Source organism: Nycticebus coucang, chromosome 7 (genome assembly GCF_027406575.1).
Source record: "Nycticebus coucang isolate mNycCou1 chromosome 7, mNycCou1.pri, whole genome shotgun sequence".
In the NCBI taxonomy this organism is placed as follows: domain Eukaryota; kingdom Metazoa; phylum Chordata; class Mammalia; order Primates; family Lorisidae; genus Nycticebus; species Nycticebus coucang.
In genome coordinates this window covers 9,286,561-9,303,938 of record NC_069786.1, presented here as the reverse complement: position 1 = coordinate 9,303,938, position 17,378 = coordinate 9,286,561, and the positions used below count along the sequence as shown (strand labels likewise).

General features: G+C 37.9%; 1 protein-coding gene across 2 annotated transcripts in view; it reads right to left on the bottom strand.

The window, feature by feature from the left end:
• MAP3K2 (mitogen-activated protein kinase kinase kinase 2) overlaps nucleotides 1-17,378 on the bottom strand; it is an 88,071-nt gene that overhangs the window by 52,063 nt on the left and 18,630 nt on the right. The window lies entirely within an intron of this gene.

Sequence of the window (17,378 nt, the reverse complement as noted above, 5' to 3'; positions counted from 1 at the left end):
ACCATGGAAAATTTTTAGAAAACAATGAAACTATTACCAATAAAAGCTATCAATAAAACTGGTCGTGTGAAAAGATCAACGCAATTGACAAAACTTTTAGCTAGACTAACCAAAAAAAGAAGACGGAAGAAAAATAACTAAACTCTAGCCGGGCGTTGTGGCGGGCGCCTGTAGTCCCAGCTGCTCGGGAGGCTGAGGCAAGAGAATCGCGTAAGCCCAAGACTTAGAGGTTGCTGTGAGCCGTGTGACGCCACGGCACTCTACCCGAGGGCCGTACAGTGAGACTCTGTCTCTACAAAAAAAAAAAAAAAAGAAAAGAAAAATAACTAAACTCAAGAACTGAAAAAAGGAAAAGGAAGCATTAATACCAATCTTACTGAAATAATAAACAATAAGGAAATACTATAAACAAATGGAAACCAAATTAGATCACCTACATGAAACAGACAAGTTTCTAAAAAATCAGGGACTCACTTCTCATTTCTAAGCATAAATGTCAAAATGCCATTTTCTTCCCACATAAGGATATTTCCTTTCCATTGAAAATCATTTGTGCTGGTGGGACGGCAAACTAGTACAACCTTTCTGGAAGGAAGTATGGAGAAACCTCAAAGCACTCAAGCTAGACCTCCCATTTATTTGATCCTGCAATCCCATTACTGGGCATCTACCCAGAAGGAAAAAAATCCTTTTATCATAAGGACACTTGTACTAGACTGTTTATTGCAGCTCAATTTACAATCGCCAAAATGTGGAAACAGCCTAAATGCCCACCAACCCAGGAACAGATTAACAAGCTGTGGTATATGTATACCATGGAATACTATTCAGCCATTAAAAAAAATGGAGACTTGGGCGGCGCCTGTGGCTCAGTGAGTAGGGCGCCGGCCCCATGTGCCGAGGGTGGCGGGTTCAAACCCAGCCCCAGCCAAACTGCAACAAAAAATAGCCGGGTGTTGTGGTGGGCGCCTGTAGTCCCAGCTGCTTGGGAGGCTGAGGCAAGAGAATCGCGTAAGCCAGAGAGTTAGAGGTTGCTGTGAGCCGTGTGACGCCACGGCACTCTACCCAAGGGCGGTACAGTGAGACTCTGTCTCTACAAAAAAAAAAAAAATGGAGACTTTACATCCTTCGTACTAACCTGGATGGAAGTGGAAGACATTATTCTTAGTAAAGCATCACAAGAATGGAGAAGCATGAATCCTATGTACTCAATTTTGATATGAGGACAATTAATGACAATTAAGGTTATGGGGGGGAGGAAAAGCAGAAAGAGGGACGGAGGAAGGGGGGTGGGGCCTTGGTGTGTGTCACACTTTATGGGGGCAAGACATGATTGCAAGAGGGACTTTACCTAACAATTGCAATCAGTGTATCCTGGCTTATTGTACCCTCAGTGAATCCCCAACAATAAAAAAAAAAAAAAGAAAAAATTCAACTTTAGTATTAGTAAAAGACTGCATCATTGAAAATTTGATAATATCAAAAAATAATACAAATTATGAATAACTTTAGGACAGTGAATTTGATAATCTGAGAAAAATGAAGAATGACCCCAAAACAATGTAAATAAAATGTACATTACTAGATCTGACAAAAGAAGAAATAACAAATATAATAGTTTGATATCTATCAAAAAATTGGATCTATTACTAAAATCTTTGACACAAAAATGTCTCCTAGAAAAGATGGATTCACCAACACATTCTTTGAAAAAAAAAAAAAAAGAAAGAAAATCATTTGTTTAGGGTAGCCACCTTCATCACTTATTTTAGCTACATCTCCTGGATAACTTGGGGCCTTGCCTTGTACTTTTATGTTCTAGAGATGGTTTCTCCCCTTAAACCTCATGAATCAGGCTCTGCTAAGCTTCAAACTTTCTTTCTGCAGCTTCCTCATCTCTCAAAAAAAAAAAAAAAAAAAAAGCCAAAGAGTAGAAACCCAAATGTCTATCATCTGATGAATAAACATGTCATGTATCCATACAATGGAATATTATTCAGTCATTAAAAAGAATGAAATACTGATACATCCTCTAACATGGATAAACCTTGAAGACACGCCAGGTGGGATTAGCCAGACAACAGAGGTCACATGTTATATGATTCCACCTACGTGAAAGGTCTACAACAGACACAGAGCCTGAAAGTAGGTTAATGGTTTCCTCGGGCTGGGTATGGTAAATAAATAGTGAACGACTATGAACAGGTACAAAGTAGCTCTGGGGAATAACTAAAGGTACTAGAATTAGATGATGATGGGTGATGGTTGCCCAATTTTGTGAATAAACTAAAAATTACTAAATTGTAGTTTTTAAAAAGGTGAATTTCATGGTATATGAATTCTATCTCAAAAAAGGAGGAGGGAAGGGACAGAGAAAGGAAGGAAACAAAACAGAAGTGGCAGGTTCTATGAATAACATCATTTGCCCACCCAGAGGAGCAACAGCCTCAGCTACGTCAACAGCTACCTATAGGAGTTCACATTCAGTATTTTGAGATATGCTGATTTTTCAAAAAGCTCTGAATCCAAACTTCAATGTCAGATCTCCCCATTTTCAAATATTAGCACTACTTCAAATTTCTACATAACACTATGTGTGTTCTCCTTTCGTGCTGCCGTTCTGCAACCACTGCCTGCCTATTCCAGCAACTTCTACTCTACTACAAGATGACATATGTATAGTCTGAAAAAACAAATTCAATATTCTAACAGCTTAAATTTCTTTCTAGCTGTAATATTAATTTGAAGTGCCAAGTAACATTAAAGAATTATCAGAGGAAAAATTTAAAACATTTTAACACATGAGATAGAACATAAAACATGATGAAAATGCTCCTTTCGACACCTAATCAGTACCATTTCCAAGGGCATCCATTATGTTACCTTAGGTTTCAGGACTTTTTACTTAACACAAGTATAGGACTAACTTTTTAATAGCTGAGAAACAAACATCTAGTCTAAGCACACTATTTTATAAATGAGAAATCTGAGTAAAAAGGTAATATAACTTACTTAAGGTCACAAAGCTAGGCAGAGCTAAGATTAAATACTTTCTTGCTGAAGTATACTTTCCGTAATACCATGTGGCACTCCTGTTCACCTTTTAGGAAAGCAGCTAGCACAGAAAATTCTCTCTCTTAATTCTTTCCCTAAGGGAATTAAGTGTTTTAGTTCCAAAGACTTCCCCCTGCACATGTGTGTATGTATGTGTGTATTTATTATCTGTATGTGTTGGTTGGGAGTGGTTGAAGGCTCAAGTTTTAAGAAAAAAAAGCAGAGAGCCAAAATATACATGCTCTTGATAAAGTGTAATGCTGACAGAGTAACTAAGAAGGTACCAGCAGTGAATTTAAAGTATGTATACATATACCTACATATGTGGCAATTAAGTATTTTAACCACAGATGATTGGAAAACGACAGACAAAAGTACAATATATACATACAGAAAGTCACAAAGTAGCTGAAGAGCTTTTAATACATTTTTTCTATAAATTTAAATTATAAACAAAATTTTTCAGTTTTTAACTTTACATGTTTCAGAAAAAACTTGACTAAGCTCAGAAATAAAGTACTGTATTTTGAAAACTTAAAATTTTTCCAACTTAGTAAATCATTAACAGTACTTTCAGGAAAAGCAATAGAAATTCCCCAAACTATAACAGTTAGTAATGGAAATCGGCTCAAGGCTATATTTATGTAAGACAGTTTTAATACATTTACCAATATTATGAAGGTAAAATGGAAAAAAACACAAAAGAATTATAAAATTAAGTGTATAACAAATTAAAAGGAAAACACTGCTGAAAAGACAAAGATAAATCATATCTGTAAATGAAAGCTCTTACCCATAAGATTGTCAAAGGTTACTTTAACTTTTTTTTGTTATAGTCATTATACTAAAGGACACTGCTACTTCCACAAAGGCCAACACAACGAATGATTCCCCCGAACTCCCGAAAAAGGTAGTTTACATGATAGCAACCAAAACCATAAATATTCACTGCAGCTTCCACGGCAGCTCACGCTCGTGACTCTCCCCTGCCCACGCCACTCCTTACTCTCACCTTGGGTGCTTAGGAATCTCTTCTTCCTCTACCTGGCTATCAAACACTACTGTCATTTGAAGTTCCACTCTCAAACATTACTGCTTTTTTCATTCTACTGACTCTCTTGGGAGAACTATCATCATTTTCTATGATAACAACCAGTATCACCTACCCCAAATCTGTATGTCTAATTCAGATACAGCTCACCTTCAAACTTTATATTAATAAAAATATTTGTAAGACGTTTCCATCCCTGGCCACATGCTAAAGACTGCAAAGCAGTAAGCAGTAAGCTAAAGAGTTTCCCGTCTAGGAAAAAATTAAATCCCTTGTATCTATTACACACAGCAAATATGCCTGATGCAAAGGCACTGAGAAGATGAGGCTATGGGCAATCACTCCCTGATTTTCTCTCTTTTACATACAGGGTTTCTTCATAAGACTCTCGGACTTTCAGAATGGAAAACCTCACAATTCACAGGATGCTGGGTAAGGCACTCAGAGGGGATTAGGCTCAACAGCCAAAAAAAAATTGCACTAGATTAAATGCCACTGTGCAAAAAAAAAAAGAAAAAATTTAAAAAATAAACGCTTCTCACCTTCCACCTAACAAACCTTAAAAGCAAGACACTTGCAAGTAACTTAAATGCCTCCCAGAACAAAGAATATTTACAGAAATATAAAAAAAATCCAGTGCTTAACAAAGTTAAATTCGTAATACACAGTACTGAGTCAAAAAGTACCAAGAAGAGAAGCAGGAAAATGTGAGCCAATCAACTAATACACAGCAGATGCAGAAATGACACCAATGATAAAGTTAGTACAGTTGTCACAGCTATATTCCACACGGTCAAGGAGAGAGAGGAAAGATGTTAAGGAGAAGCATGGAAGATATCTTTCGTATGAAATTTTTACAAATAAAAAATACAAAGTCCAACATGAAAAATACTTCAGGTAAGATTCACAACTATAAATCAAACCTTGAGGGGGGGAAGATTAGTAAACACATAATAATAAAAATGATAAAAATAAAAGATAAACAGCTGAAAAAGTGAACACAGCAGACATGAAGCCTAAGACAAACTGAAGCAGCCTAATACACATGTAATTCAAGTCCCCAAATGAAAGACAAGAAAATATACGTCAAGAAATGCCTTAACCCTTAACTGTTACAAATTTGATGGAAACCATAAACATACAAGTCCAAATCTCTTAAACCCAAAGCACAAGAAACAAAGACACTTTACTTCTCAATATACATCACAATTAAAATGAGAAAAAAAACACACATTCTGTACACAAGACAGCGGCAGACTTTTCTCACCAGGAACAATGCACCCCAGAAGACAGCAGAACATCTTTTAAGTACATGCATGTCTCAGAGATGCTGCAGGTTCACTTAGAAACAGCCACAATAAAGCAAAATCACAATAAAGCAAGTCATAATTTTTGGTTTCCCAGAACATATAAAGTTATATTTATACTACACTGAGGTCTCGTAAGTGTGGGGTAACATTACATCTAGGAAAACAATGTATAAACCTTAATTTTAAAAATACTTTAGTGTTAAAAAATGCTAATGATTGGGTGGCACCTGTGGCTCAAAGGGGTAGGGCACCGGCCCCATATGCCGGAGGTGGCAGGTTCAAACCTAGCCCCAGCCTGCATAAAAAAAAAAAAATCATCTGAGTCTGTTGACTGATCAGGGTGCCAGGATGGCTGTCGAAATTTCTTAAAATAAGACAACAGTGAAGTTTGTCCCATCGACTGACTCTTCCTTTCACAAAAGGTTTCTTCATAACAGGCGATGCTGTTTTGATAGCATTTTACCTGTGGTAGAACTTCTTTCAAAATTGGACTCAGTCCTCTCAAACCCTATTTGCTTACTATCGACTAAGTTCATGCGATATCCCAAGCCATCTGTTACCCATTCAACAATGTTCACAGTCTTAACCAGAAGGATATTCCATCTCAGGAAATTGCTTTCTTTGCCTGTAAGCAACTCCTCATCCATTCAAGTTTTATCATGAGTTTGCAGCAATTCAGTCACACCTTCAGGCTCCACTCCTAATTCTAGTTCTCTTGCTCTTTCCACCATGTCTGCAGTTGCTTCCTCACTGAAGTCTTGAACCCCTCAGAGTCATCCATGAGAGTTGGAATCAGCTTCTTCCAAACTCCTGTTGGAATGCTGATATTCTGATCCACTCCCATGAATCACAAGTGTTCTTAATGGCATCTAGAATGGTGAATACTTCCCAGAAGGATTTCAATTTGCTCTGCCCAGATCCAACAGAAGAATCAGCTGTCTATGGCAGCTTTAATCTTACAAAATGTATTTCTTAAGTAGGAAAAACTGAAAGTCAAAATGACTCCTGGATTCATGGGCTGTGTCACAATACTAACCTTGTGTATCTCCATCTGACCACAGGCACTGTCAATGAGCAGCAGCAGGAGGTCTCAATAGCATTAACTTTACTTAAAATAGTAAGTAAACCATGCTGTAAACAGATGTGTTATCAAGCACATTTTTTGTTTCATTTCTGAGTACAGGCACAATAGATTTAGCATAATTCATAAGGGCCCTAGGGTTTTTGGAATGGTAAGCAAATGCTGGCTTCAACTTAAAGTCACCAGTGGCACTGAATCCCTAACAAGAGAGTCAGCCTGTCCTGTGGAGCTTTGAAGCCAGGGACTCACTTCTCATTTCTAGACATAAATGTCAAAATGCCATTTTCTTCCCATACAAGGCTGTTTCCTTTCCATTGAAAATCTTTTGTTTAGTGTAGCCACCTGCATCACTTATTTGGGGCTTTGCCTTGCACTTTTATGTTCTAGAGATAGTTCCTCCCCTTAAACCTCATGAATCAGGCTCTGCTAAGCTTCAAACTTTTTTTCTGCAGCTTCCTCAACTCTCTTAGTCTTCACAGAATTGAAGAGAGTTAGGGCCTTACTCTGGATTAGATTCCCTTACTTTGGCTTAAGGGAATACTGTGCCTGGTGTGATGCTCTATCCCAACCCTTAGACCTTACTCCATTACCAATAAGAAGGTTTTCTGGTTTCTTACATTCAACATGCCGTCCTTACTAAACTTAATCATTTCTTCCAGCTTTAACTTAAAGTGAGAGTTGTGTGATTCTTCTTTTCACTTTAATGCTTCACTAGAGGCCATTAGAGGGTCATTAATTTCAATATTACTGTGTCTCAGAGAGTCAGGAGACTGGAGAAGAGGGAGAGTTGGATGGTGATGTAGTCAGAATAGACATAACATTTATTTATGAAGTTTGCCATCTTAAATGGGTGCAGTTCAAGATGCCCAGACAATTCCAATAGTAACATCAATGACTACTGATCACAGATCACCATAACAGACATAACAATGAAAAAGTTTAAAATATGCCCTGAGGCAGGAGAATTGCTTGGGCCCAGGAGTTGGAGGTTGCTGTGAGCTGTGTGAGGCCACGGCACTCTACCGAGGGCCATAAAGTGAGACTGTGTCTCTACAAAAAAAAAAAAAAAAAGTTTAAAATATGCCAAGAATTACCAAAAAGCGATACAGAGACACAAAGTACATGTTGTTAGAAAAATGGCACCAATAGATTTATTTGGGGCAGAGCTTCCACAATCCTTTAATTTGTAAAAAACATAATCTCTGCAAAAAAAGTGAAATAAGTTAAATAAAAACAAGATGTACCTATATTGAAAGAAAAAAGTTATCAACCTAGAAATCTAGACCCTAGAAATATGCTTTTGAAAAATAAAGGATAAAGACTTTCCCAGATTTTTTTAAATACCACAAAGCATAATAAAGTGCAATAAAAAAATATATGTCTGTACATTATTTTTAGCCAAACCATTTGACACTAAGCTGTAGACATCATGACATTTACCCCTAAATATGTCAGCATCAATCGCCTAAAGATGAGGACATTTTCACATACAGCCAAAATACCACTATTGTTCATTTTCTTTGGGGTGGTAATTCTTTAGTGTGCTCTAACATCTACCCATATTTAAGTCACCCTGTTGATACTAAACTGTCTTCCATAGTTTTGCATACCCATTCTCACCAAACTAGCATCCCATCAAAGTTTATTCATTGCATTTGACTGTAAAGACTTTGATCTCTTCTACCTCCATCAGCTTCACCTCCTTCCCCTCTTTGAAAATAACACTGATTTTTCTGAAGAGATCAAGGGAGGTGTTTCATCAAATGACTTTAACATTCTGCATTTGCCACAGACTGAACCTTAGTGTCACCATCTGTCAGGGACTGGACACGCTCAGCTCTCACACTCTGACAGATCACGTTCTGGGTGGACTCTTGACAGTTGGGGCCTCGAGCTCTTTTCTTGGCCACGTGGAACACTAAGAAATAGTTTCCACAGCACCTTCTCAACAAACACGTGGCTCCTGCGCACCACCATGCGGGACCCTGCCTGTCATTTCACGAGTTTTTGATACTTACAGGCAATTCTTTCTCCAAGAAATAGTACTGGATAGGTAAATCTCAGGGGGGACTTTCTTATGAACTACAAATGGAATATCCGTAAGTTTTTCAGGAACTTATAAAAACTAATATTCAGTAACAAAAACTGTCACCATGTATAATCTGTACAATGCATCTTTCCTGTATTACCAAGAAAATCATAACAAAATCCTTCACTGAAATTTCCTAATAATCTATAAAGCTATAATCTACCATTAAAGTTATAAAACAAATGAGTTCTCTGGTCCCACTTAATGCTATCACATTAACACCAGTCATCTAGAAATAAAACTAATTTCTTCAAATTATTGTTTGAAAATATTTTTACTCCTAAGTATGATTTTTATCATAAGAACACAGATGTGGTTTTGTAAAGGAATTAAACATGAAAAAAGGAATAATTTTAAGCCAGCTCTGCTGAACACATGTACTATGTCATAAAAGATTTTGTAATCAGAAAACTAGCATTTCAGAATGTGCTGAATACAGCTTCGCTGGGCTAGACAGATATAAAAGAATCCAGGCTCAGTGCCCGTAGCACAGTGGTTACAGCGCCAGCCACATACACTGAGGTTGGTGGGTTTGAACCCGGCCAGGCCAGCTAAAGCAACAATGACATCTTCTGCAACAACAACAATAACAACAAAAAGAATCTGGCTTGGCACCAGTAGCTCAGTGGTTAGGGCACTGGCCATATACACCAGGGCTGGTGGGTTAGAACCTGGCCCAGACCTGCTAAACAACAATGACAATTACAACAAAAAATAGCCGGGCATTGTGGCAGGTGCCTGTAGTTCCAGCTATTTGGGACCTGAGGCAAGAGAATCGCCTGAGCCCAAAGTTTGAGGTTGCTGTGGGCTATGACACCATAGCACTCTACCAAGGGCAACAGAGTAAGATTCTGTCTCAAAAAAAAAGAAGTGTGCATAAAATTTTCCTACCCTACTATTATTACACAGGAATAGCCAAAAATATAATAACATAAAGGCAGGGGCTTTACTGAAATACATTTTGAGAAAACTGTTTTCTGGTGTAATGAAAAAAGCACTGGACTGAGAGCAGAAGATCTGGATTCTAGTCCCCATTCTACCACTATGTGAATTTCAAGAATTACAAGTCTTTAAACTTTACTCCATGTTCTCATTTCATAGTGACTGTGTTGGTAAACATTTAAAGAATGGCTTTCTGGTGGCAGCGCCTATGGCTCAAAGGAGTAGGACGCTGGCACCATATGCTGGAGGTGGCGGGTTCAAGCCCAGCCCTGGCCAAAAACTGGAAAAAAAAAAAAAATGAATGAATTTCTGGTAATGAAGTATGTTGCTTACTTTTAGAGGTGAACCTCACTTTTATTAAGCCAAATGTATATAAATACATGTACTATAAAATTGAATTTATTTCCCAACTAATTCACCAGCATTTAGTAGGTGATTGTTTCAAAGGTTTCACAGGATTTCCTTAATTATATGTTCCCTCATTCATGACTTAATTCATGTAACAGTCTATATGAAGTTTTCTTACACATCTAGCATATAATGGTTCAATCAGGATGAGCTACACATAGGGAAATCAATAAAACCTTTCCCTTTATTTTGAAAATGTTGTGTGAGAGATATATACACATGCATTTAAGAAGAAACTTATCGGGGCGGCACCAGTGGTTCAAGGAGTAGGGCGCCAGTCCCATATGCCAGAGGTGGCGGGTTCAAACCCAGCCCCAGCCAAAAAAAAAAAAAAAGAAGAAACTTATCTGCAAAATTTTGTCTTTTATTTTGGATATCCCTGAGATTTATTTGGAACATTGGCTTTGTTTCTCATGGTGGTCAGTCATTTATTTACTTTGAAACATCCCTAGCACAGTTGCCTTTACTGTTACTTACCTCTTAGATTAGTAACAGTTAAGGTTAGGTTTTACCTTATTATTATTACTTCCCAACTAATAGGAGTACAGGGATAAGATCTTCTTTGGATACCCTACCATCACTAGCACAATGCCTTTCCCATAGTAAGTTTAAAAAAGACAACGAGGTTTATAAACTTTGGAATGATTTCTAAAGGTAATTGTTTCACATTTGTGTGGTAGTAATTTAGTGTGGACTTTAACAATTAATAATGACAAATTAAAAGAACAGTTTAAGAAACAATTTTATCGGTGTTCTTTTGATAATTCCCAATTTAGGTCTTCTCATCATCATTAACTTAGGAAGCTTCTCGAGCACTCTGTGCACTGTAATTATCCCACTGCACTATCAGCAGCAGCAAGTCAGCTCTTCACAAAGGCAGTGTTTTGTCGTTTAGTACCCAACACCTTGCACAATGCAGACAGCAAGGATCTCATTTTACAGTGTTATAAGATTATTTAAAAGGTGATGCCTACCAAAATCACTGGTAATTTACACAAGTTTTCTTCTGAATTTACTGTTGAGTTTCTTTTGTTTTTTTGTCCCTCATGGTAGTATTTATTTTATTTAGCAAACTTAAACATAATTTTCTATGTTCTAGGCACCAATTTAGGTATTAAAGATTTTAATTCATTTAATCCGCACCACAAGCCTATGAATTAGTTATTATCAGCATATGCATATTCAAATGAGGGAACTGCAGCACAGGGACAGAACTGCCCTTGTCTGTGGTGGAGCTGGGACTTGAATTCAGGCAGTCTGGCTCTAGAATCTGTCCTTCAATGGCTGCTTTTCTTGCTTTATCAGGACAATGAGAAAATCAGACTTGTAATATTCGTCAGTAACATAAAAAATCATTCTTCAATGTTTGAGTAGCTACTATGTACGGAAGTGGGCAGGATACTTGCAGAGCCCTTGAGGAGCAGGCAGCAGTGGAGCTAAATTAGCAGACCCTCTATATTAACCAACTGTGCGTAAAATGTTTATTTTTTTAAATTTTTTTTAATGTTTATTGAAAAATTAAAAAATATAGAAAAGATAATGAAAATAAAGGTAGTATTTATTAAGAGTATGAGGCTGGGAGTCAAACATGAATATGAGTTTCAGCTTAACTTTTTAATCTCTCTAAGCCTCACTTTCCTTTTCTGTAAAATAGAGATAATAGTACCTAACAGATTTGTTATGAGGTTTAAATGATATATATTTAGGACAATACCTAGTATATAACTGTTCAAAAAACTACCAGTTATTGTAAAAGTCTGTCATAATCCACATAGATCCTATCTATTTTGATGTAAACTGAAGCTGTCATATTTAATGTGACTGGGACTGGTAGTATTCAATATTTAATAAATTACATAAAAGGAATAAAAATGATAAATTTTTATCTTAAATATTTTATTTTACTTAAAAAACGCTCGGCGCCTATAGCTCAGCGATTAGGGCACTGGCCACATACACCGGAGCTGGCCTGCCAAACAATAATGACAACTGCAACAACAACAACAAAAATAGCTGGGCATTGTCATGGGCCTGTAGCCCCAGCTACTTGAGAGGCTGAAGTAAGAGAATTGCTTGAGCCCAGGAGTTTGAGGTTGCTGTGAGCTGTGAAGCCACAACAGTCTACTAAGGGCAACAAAGTGAGACTCTGTCTCAAAAAATAAATAAATGAAATAAAATAAAATAACCAAAAACAGATGTAAAGCAGTCTGAGTATATGATCTACCTCGTGTTTATGATTTCTCCCCCAGTCTTTTACAACTGATTTCCTATAGCTGATTTAACAATATATATTTTTTTAATAAAGTGCTCCAAGGACCAACATTTTATTTATCTATTTATTTATTTTTTGGTTGCAGTTTTTGGCCGAGGTCGGGTTTGAACCCACCACTTACAGTATATGGGGCTGGCGCCCTACTCCTTGAGCCACAGGCACTGCCCAACAATAACTAGCCTTCAAGTCTTTCTAAATGTTCAGCTTCACTTTCATAGAAATAATTCTCTTTTCGTGTTCACCATTTCATTAATTTGTGTAATATTTAAACTGTATAAGATAACTAGCACATAAACTAATTCTTATTAAATTGCTGAGAGCAGAAACATACTGGTTTAATAAAAAATAAGGTTAACTAGTGGTGAATGTTTAGTAATTTACTGGAAGGCTTTATAGAGAGAATGGAGAATGGGTTAATTTGCCAAATTTATCTGTTAAGCAGGTTAGATAAGAGAAAATATTGTGAAATTAATGAGAAATTAATGATATAGAGTAATTTGTAGTCCTGCAGTGATTCTCCTTTTAAAATTTTTCTGTATATGACCTTAGTTTTTCTGAGCTGCCTGGAAGTTTATTTGTTCAAGGTCACAGTAAACACATATTCACCCCCATCAGAGATGTTAAGGATCTTGCGCGGTACCACATAGTGGAGTTGAGATGCCTTGTGGCTCTTCCCATTACTTGTCGCCTCCACATTACTCGCGTGTTCTCATTACATGCAGTATTCATCATGGGAATATGGGTACTGGAATCTTCTGGGGGTAGGGCCAAGGCAGTTAAAAAAAAAAAACACTCAAGGTCGGCGCCTGTGGCTCAGTGAGTAGGGTGTCGGCCCCATATGCCGAGGGTGTCGGGTTCAAACCCAGCCCCGGCCAAACTGCAACAAAAAAATAGCTGGGCATTGTGGCGGGCGCCTGTAGTCCCAGCTGCTTGGGAGGCTGAGGCAAGAGAATCGCGTAGTAAGCCCAAGAGTTAGAGGTTGCTGTGAGCCATGTGACGCCATGACACTCTACCGAGGGTGGTACAGTGAGACTCTGTCTCTAAAAAAAAAAAAAAAAAACACTCAAGGCTCAGCGCCCATAGTTCTGTGGTTAGGGTACCGGCCACATACACTGGGGGTGGTGGGTTCAAACCTGGCCCGGGCCTGCTAAACAACAATTACAACAATAACAATAAAAAAATAGCTGGGCATTGTGGCAGGTGCCTGGTAGTTGAAGCTACTTGGGAGGCTGAGGCAAGAGAATTGCTTAAGCCCAAGAGTTTGAGGTTGCTGTGAGCTGTGACGGCACAGCACTCTACCGAGGGCGACATAGCAAGACTCTTGTCTCAAATTAAAAAAAAAAAAAAACCCTCACATTTAAATACTATTTTCACCCTTCACCTTTTATAATTGCTAAGTTAAAGTGTTCTGATCAGTATTGGAGTAAAACTGAAAGATTTCTACACATGTATTGCATATACTTTTCAGTAGGATAATTAGTTAATTTTAAATGGTATGGCGAAATATTCATTTTTCTGATCTCTAAGAGAAAATGGAAGAATTTAATGTACATTGTTAGAGAATTTGTTATCAATTTCTTGAAATGAACAGAGTGAACATTAGCAATTTTCAGTGTGGTTTTTATTAAGTTTTAGATTCCACATCATTCTGAGTAGGCTGTGAACAATAACCCCCAAATCTCAGTGGCTTAAAACTACAAAGGTTTATTTTTTGCTCATGCTTTCAGCTGGGGGTATCTGGTCAACATTGTCATTCTCACTTTGTGTCCCACTTTGAGAACTCACTTGGGAGCAGCCACTATCTGGAACATTACTGGTTGCTATGACAAAGAGTATATCAAAGTACACTCTGGCTTTTAAAGCTTCTAACTGGAAGAAGCATTCACCACTTCCAGCCACAAGTGCAGCTAAAGGAAGTCTCATGCCTATACCAGAGATAAACAGGATGGGGAAATTCAATCTGTCCATATGCCCAGAAGGATAAAATCTCCTACCACAGATACAAGGTTTTCTATGGAAAAGGCTTTGAAAATTAATTTTGAAAATTATTATATAGAAGCCAGTGGAAAAAATGTGAGTCAATACTTACTATTTCTTATTAGTTTTTGGATACAGATCTGCAGTCTAAGCTGTATTCAGTTTTTTTTTGTTTGTTTATTTTGAGACAGTCTCACCATGTCACCCTCGGTAGAGTGTCATGGCACCACAGTTCACAGCAACCTCAAACCCTTGGGCTCAGGTGATTCTCTTTACTCAACCTCCCAAGTAGCTGGGACCACAGGCCCATATTCAGTTTTTAATTATTTCTGTGCCATTATTTAATAATAGTCAGTTCTGTCACAGCACCTATGGCTTCAATACACCATAGATTGAAAATACCTGGGGGGAAAAAAAGACAAAAAATAACATTACACTGGCTCGGCACCTGTAGCTCAGTGGCTAGGGCACTAGCCACACACACTGGAGCTGGCAGGTTCAAATCCAACCCGGGGTTGTAGTTGCCCAATGACAACTACAACCAAAAAATAGCTAGGCGAGGCACCTGTGGTCCTAGCTACTTGGGAGGCTGAGGCAAAAAAATCACTTAAGCCAGCAGTTCTCAACCTGTGGGTTGTGACCCCTTCGTGGGGTCGAACGACCCTTTCACAGGGGTCGCCTAAGACCATCCTGCATATCAGATATTTACATTACGATTCATTACGATTCATAACAGTAACAAAATTACAGTTATGAAGTAGCAACAAAAATAATTTTATAGTTGGGGGTCACCACAACATGAGGAACTTATTAAAGGGTCATGGCATTAGGAAGGTTGAGAACCACTGACTTAAGCCCCAAGAGTTTGAGGTTGTTGTTAGCTGTGATGCCAAAGGCAACAAAGTAAGACTCTGTCTCAAACATAAATAAATAATAGTACAACAAGCCAGGAATGGTGGTACATGTCTGTAGGTACATGTCTGTAGTCCCAGCTATTCAGGAGGATGAGAAGGGAGGATGGATTGCTAGAACCCAGGATTTCAAGGCCTGCCCAAAATAGCAAAATCTCATTGCTAAAAAACAAAAACACAATATAGCAATAAAAAATAGTACAAATAAAAAAAGATAATATAACGATTATTTACATAGCATTTACACTGTATTAGAATACACTGTATGGAATGTGTGCATAGGAATCTGGAAATAATTTAAAATACAGTAGAAACTCTGTAAGTTGTTCACCCAAGGGACTATAACAAACTGGCCAACATATGGAGGTGGTCAATACAAGAAGTAGGCCTACTTATATATACATACATGTGGTACATATCCAGACTATGTGAAGGTCAACTTACAGAGATGGCCAACTTAAGGAGGTAGTCAATGTAAGGAGGTGGTCAACTTTGGAGGTTCTACCATATACTGGAGAATCTGTATAGGTTATATGTAAATACTACATACCATTTTACAAAAGGGACTTGAAGATATGTGGATTCTGGTATCTGTGGGGGTCCTGTTACCAATCCCCTGCAGATACGGAAGGACAACTGTAATTTAATGCTCCCAAGTAGCTCTTTATTTTAAACTTAAGACTTAAAGATGCTTCAATATCATTATTTGATAAAGTTGATAATTCTAAGTTTGAATTTTTTACATTTTAAAAGTATTTCATGGATACACACAGAGAAGTCCAAAATGATTATATACAATTCAAAATATTTTGTTTTTTTAATGTGATAAGGAAATGAGATTAACATCCTAATGATTAATATCATGATTTATATTATGGCTTTAATGTTTTTTTCTAATCAGTTTAGATATTTTTAAGTAAAATGTTAAGTCCTTTTTTTGTTTGTTTGTTTTTTGAGACCGAGTCTTAACTTTGTTGCCCTTGATATAGTGTCCTGGAGTCATAGTTCATAGTTCACAGCAACCTCAAACTCGTGGGCTCAAGCAACTCTCTTGCCTCAGCCTCCTAAGTAGCTGAGACTAGAGGTGCCCGCCACAATGCTCGGCTAGTTTTAGAGATGGGGTCTTGTTCTTGCTCAGGCTTGTCTTAAACCCGTGAGCTCAGGCAATCCACCATCTAGGCCTCCCAGAGTGCTAGGATTACAAGTGTGAGACACTGCACAGGGCTTAACTCCTTTCTAAAGTTAATAATATAGGGCAGCACCTGTGGCTCAGTGGGTAGGGTGCTGGCCCCATATACTGAGGGTAGCAGGTTTGAACCCAGGCCCCGGCCAAACTGCAACAAAAAAATAGCCAGGTGTTGTAGCAGGTGCCTGTAGTCCCTGATACTCAGGAAGCTAAGGAAAGAGAATCGCCTGAGCCCAAGAGTTTGAGATTGCTATGAGCTGTGATGCCACAGCATTCTACCCAGGGCAACAGGGTGAGACTCTGTCTCAAAAGATAAAATAAAATAAAATAAATAAATAAATAAATAATAAAGTTAGTAATATTGTATATGTTATATGATATATATCACATAGTATTTACAAAACTTCTACGGTACTCAGATACTGTTAAGGAAACAAGAGAAATAGAAAGCAGCTCAGCCTTAGGTATTGACAAAAATCTATAGTTTTATGACGTGACAAGCCTGTAATTAGTACATAGCTGCATTCTGATTACTCCCAAGCCTCTGTGTCTCTGCATATATAATTTTTTTCTTCTTCTCTTCTTCTTTTTAAGATACACGGTTTTGCTCTGTTGCCCACAGAGGAGTGCAGTGATGCACAACCATAGCTTACTGTATGTAGCCTTAAACTCCTGGGCGAAAATGATCCTCCCCCTCAGCCTCCTGAGTAGCTGGGATTACAGGCAAGAGCCACTGTGCCCAGCTTGCATATATAATTTTGCCCTATGACTTGAGAAAAAGTATATTAGTTATGTGTTCTGAAACCATGTGATACACATCAATTAACATCAAAAAATTATATCCCAGAGTCACAAACTGTTGGATACTGTCTTAGAGTTGAAAGGTTTACTCAGGGACACACCTGAGAGTTTTCCTGAAGGGAGTATCACAAACTACATTCTATACCATTGGGCAACGCTAATGGTTAAAGTCTGAGTTGTCTTAAATTTGCTATTAGTTAGAAATAGATTGTGGACAAAAGTCCAACTGTGGGGTCCTGCGCCCAGATCCTGCACGAGGTGAAAGTGAAATGGAGGTCTCAGCCTCCATGCCACCG